Source organism: Vitis riparia, chromosome 13 (genome assembly GCF_004353265.1).
Source record: "Vitis riparia cultivar Riparia Gloire de Montpellier isolate 1030 chromosome 13, EGFV_Vit.rip_1.0, whole genome shotgun sequence".
Lineage (NCBI taxonomy): Eukaryota > Viridiplantae > Streptophyta > Magnoliopsida > Vitales > Vitaceae > Vitis > Vitis riparia.
Genome location: NC_048443.1, coordinates 10,088,791 through 10,093,978, shown reverse-complemented (window position 1 = coordinate 10,093,978; position 5,188 = coordinate 10,088,791).

Below are 5,188 nucleotides of genomic sequence, written 5' to 3'. Positions count from 1 at the left end.
CTTGGTGATTTCTTATATATTGTAGTGAACCTATCACACCCCAAACTCACTCCAAGGGCATTACGATCATTTCACACCTCAAGCCCAAAGGTTCAAAGTGGAAACGATACAAACATTCGTATTATAACTGGAAATTTACCAATTACCAAATTCCTATTCAGAGTAGTAGGACAAAATTCTAAAATCTCTAAGTATCAACTTTAAAAAAAAAAAAAAAAAAAACTAATATATCAAAAAAAGTGTTATTGTCCAAATAACTCCAAACTCAAAATAATTCAAACGAGAATTAAATTTTAACATTTAAACAATGTCCAAAATAAAAAGAGTTTAAACAAATATCCTATTAAAGCCAAATTTCCCTCCTAACGATACTCATCACTCGAACTGAGGTTACATGAAAGATTATCAACAAAGGGGGGTGAGCTTAAAGCCCAATAAGAAACATTAATACAGTTTCATGGATCAAACATTTTCAATCATCCTTGCAAATAGGAAATATAACATATACTTATTTTCATAAAAAACTTTTGAGTTCAAAATACTAATACATTCAAACTTTTCAACAAAACTTTCTCATATTCATTTCAAAACCAAATCAAATACATTCAAAATATCTTTACTCAGGTTATCAAATGACAAATGGTGCCCAATTAGGTGGAACTTCACAATTGAGCAACTAGTTTCAAATTTGTTTCATTTAAGGTGAACAAAACCAAATATCAACAATTATAACTTGTTGACTAGGGTCATATAATCTAAAGTCAAACACTTTATTTCATTAATTCAAACTTACAAAACAAAACATCGTATCTCCTCAAATTTTCATTTTTCATAAACAAAGAAAATGTTCAAATATACTTTTCATACAAAACATATATTTGATCGACGCGTAAAGTTAAAAATAATATTTTTACACATTTCAAAATACAATATAAAAAGAAAATTATTTTCTTTTACAAAAATCTGCATTAATTTCCCTTACCTCAAATAAGTACTCAAAAACCTTGAAGTATTTAACCCCGAAGAATTTCGTCTCAAAGAATCTATTTCAAACCTAACAAAAAAAAAAGACAACTATGACTATTAACTATTTATCTAAATTTATAGGTTTGAGAACCCTAATAATTTTCTATATTATGTCACCTATTATTTTTAGTAGGAATTTTCTTAACTAAGTCCACATACTTTTACAAGCTCTTCTTAAGCTTTGAGTGGTTCATAGTTTTTCCTATATTTAGTTTTACATAATTTTGGTGAAAAGTGCATGAGGAAGAACCATATAAAACCACAACTCACTTTTGGATGCTGAATCTACAAAATATAAATTGAAAAAATTAACGTATTAGGATAAATAATAACTTAGAAAACAACTCCACAAATGAAATATCAAGTAAATGCAAATTTAATATTTTAAAAGCTTAATAAACTCAATTAAAGATATAACCACATGATATACAAACTTGGGGAAACTTATGACTACCACTAATTTCAGATGTCTAAAATTTATATATATCCTAGACAACATTTTGATATGTAAACTAATACGTAAATTTTTTTAATTTTAAAAAGAAAATTTGGCAGCCAAGCTAGAAATTTAGCATATTCCTATAATATAAAGAAAAATAAATTAACTAGATGCCTTAATGCATTGCTCTATCACACTATTTAGTAGGATTTAGATACTACATATTCAATGTTGTCTAAAAAGTCAACATAAATAATATAAGAGGGAAATAACATTTTGCCTTACACAATTAATCCTACTAAAAGTTTGTTTTGTTAAGTCACTCATCTAATACCATATTTCAAGATGAATTATTTGAGCTAATTTTCTCAAGGAAATAATTGCTTTGGTGATAGCTACATATTAGCTTATTTTTATGATATGATGTATCAATTAATAATTGTCTTCATTCACCAAGATATTGACAACGATTTCAATATATTGGTCGATATTATCCATGTTTATTTTATTGAATGTCAATTCAATACCTTATAAACTAAACAACAAAACAATTAATAAGTGTAAAAAGAATTGATATTGGGAAATCCAAGCCTAGGAAGTTTAAGGGGAAGTGAAGTAAAATAGCAAAGAAAAAAATTCAAAGAAATTGGTATAATATAGCCATGTCCCTCTACTTAGATTTTCAAGACCTAGAAATATGGTTAGCTCCTGTAAAAATTTTCATTTCCATGCTCTTTTATAACACTTTCCCTTCGATGTGACTATTTCAATATCCTTTATTTTAAAAAAATATTTTTACTTAATAAGTGAAAAGAATGGGATATTGTCTGTTTTACTTTGCTTAGTTCAATGTTCATTCCCAAGAAGTGCTTATTCTTTATACTCAATATCCTCACTATGAATTAGTTGTACTCCAGAAATTACTTAATGGTTGTAATATTTCAGGCGCATGCACTTCTACCTATCACTTTTAGCAAATGTGATTTGCTAGAGTAATGTACTTAAAAGCCTACTGCATCACTCAAGAAGAATACCCAAACAAACCGACATAGTCATAAGTCACCATAACAAGACATATAGTAATTAGTAACTTTGATGAAAGAGAGGTTTTGTTTTTATTTTAGTAACTTTGATGAAATATATTGCTCATGTCATGCTTTATATAAGGAGAGCAACTGGACTTTATGAATTAGCCATCAATTCCAATTCAATAGTAAGTTGTGGAACATGAGAAATCTTTGGTCAATCTTCATCTATTTTCTTTTGGCACCTTTCTGCATAGTATGGGCAATTATGGACTTCAAGCTGATGTTTGAAAATGCTGAGGGAATGCATTCCTTCTGGCAGTGATTTCAATTGGGGGCATTCAGAAATCTAGCCTTTCCCTAATATCCTTCATTCTATGATTCATCCAGACCTAAAAAGCACCCAGCATGTCTGTCTTTCTCCACAAGTCCTTCGTTGCTAAGTCATCAACATGCTATAAAGCATCTTTAAGCTTCTGTACCCAAGTTGTTACTGTTGCTCCTCTTCAGCATCAGCAAGTACAAATTTGAAGGAGGACAGTGTGTCCTTATGCTTCATAAACTCCTCTTGAACCATACATCTCTACAAAAACAAAATACCCTAACTTCATCAAAAGATTGTCAACAATATTACTGAATGAAATTTGTTCAGCCATCTTTCAAAGGTCTAAGGGAAAATGAAAGGAGTTTTAGCAACAGAAAAAAATGAGAAAAGCCAAGTGAGGACTGAAGGGTCTGAATAAACTTGGGTGTGTTTGCTCTGTTCAATTCAAGTGGGATTAATTACTTGACCCTCATGATTGACCTACCCACCATATTTTTCATTTTTTTTTCTTATTAAAATTTTCAGACAAATAAAATTACTTGAAAATTATTGGATATTACTTATTATTTAAAAATTAAAATAAAAATTGCTAACCTTCTTGTAATATAATTAGTAAACATATTTTCGTTTTATAAGCTATAATCAAACCGGTTTATATATCCTATTTTTAAAAATAACAAGGACATAAAATTGTCCATTGAGCACCTAAATATTTTAAACTCGTTATAATAAAAAAAAATGTCCAAAATATTTATTAAAAAAACTAATTTAATTTTATAATCATTTTTCAACCATAAATTATCCAAAATAAACTAAAATCTTTATCAAGGTTTTTCTAAGTAGAATTTTAAAAATGAGAAATTAATATTTGGAACTCCTAAAAATCATTAAATTAAAAATTTTAAAAATAAAATCTGTTTGATAGTATTAGAATCGACAATAGAAATGCAAACATGAGTTTATAGCTCTTAACAGATTAGATTATGAAACTAAATGTATTTTAGATAGTGAAGTTAGTTCATACAACAGAAAGGATGAGGTATCCAAGATGTCAAATAAGGTTGGGGTTGAAGGAAGTGAAGGGAAATTACCATAGATGTGAAATCAAAAAGGTTGTGATCCCATAAGACATCACTTGACAATATCCAAGAAAATGAATGACAAAACATCAGAATATCAACAAGCAGATTGCATACTTTATCTCAAGGTACTTAATTGTTTTGATGCAAGCATTTGAAATTTTTTTGTTGCAAGAGCTCAAACATTTCCTAATAGATCATACCGGTGGGTTGATGCTATCCCAAAGCCAGTGGAAGATACTGCTTAGTAGAGAGGGATTTACACTATTCCGAGACACTGAAGATTTTGCACAAGCTCTACCCTAATTTACCCCTACCCAAAAAGTAAGTTTCTATTAGTTATTGGTAGTATTCGTTTGTGCCATCATTAGAGTACTTTCCATTTAATCTTCTTTTTTTAATCGTTTGTAATATTGTTTGTTGTAATAGTAGAATGATTGTTTCTATCCATTAGATGTAAATATGGTGAGACAAATCATATTTAAAACCCTACATGCCTCGTATTAATAATTTATTTTTTCTCTCTGTATTAATGCATCAATAAATGGTATTGAAGAAATTACTTTTACAACAAAGGTTACAAGATTATAAGTAGGATCACTTTGATACAATGATGGGATAAAAGAAATAGATGGGTTTATTGAATGCAAACCTCCATACATAAATGATAGAGACTTAAGTTGTTCAATATAAGTTCCTTGATGTAAAATATCAATTTTGTTTTCCAAAGTCTTTATGGCTATTGGCTTTTCCATGGAATACCAAAGAAAGAAAGAAAAAAAAACCCCCTCCTTACTCGAGAGTTCATTTGAACCTTGTTTCGAAGAAAAAAGTTTTATTAATCCAAACCCTATTGATTTATATTTGACCTATCATGGGACTATGAAGAGTTTTAAAACAACTCAAAGATAACAAAAAAAAAATTGAGGTTAAATAGTGAAAACTACATTAGATTCCAATAATAGTTTTTATGATATAATATTGCATTGGCAGGTTTCATAAAAAAATGAATTATTCTATGAATATGATTTTCGATTCCAAATTTTGAATTTTATAATTCCTTAGTTTAGTGGTGGGTCTCGTAGAAATTGAAAATTGTGGAAAAGTAGAATATGGACACAATTTTTTACTTAATGAGTAGATTTTACAACACCTTCAAGTAATTACCCTAAAAATGATAGGTCATTGCATTGAAAATGTATTAAATTTAATTGAGAGATTATTTATAAAAATATCATCATTTTTTAAAAGAATAATATGATCTTACCATCGTCTCGGGTAGGAAAGCAATTTA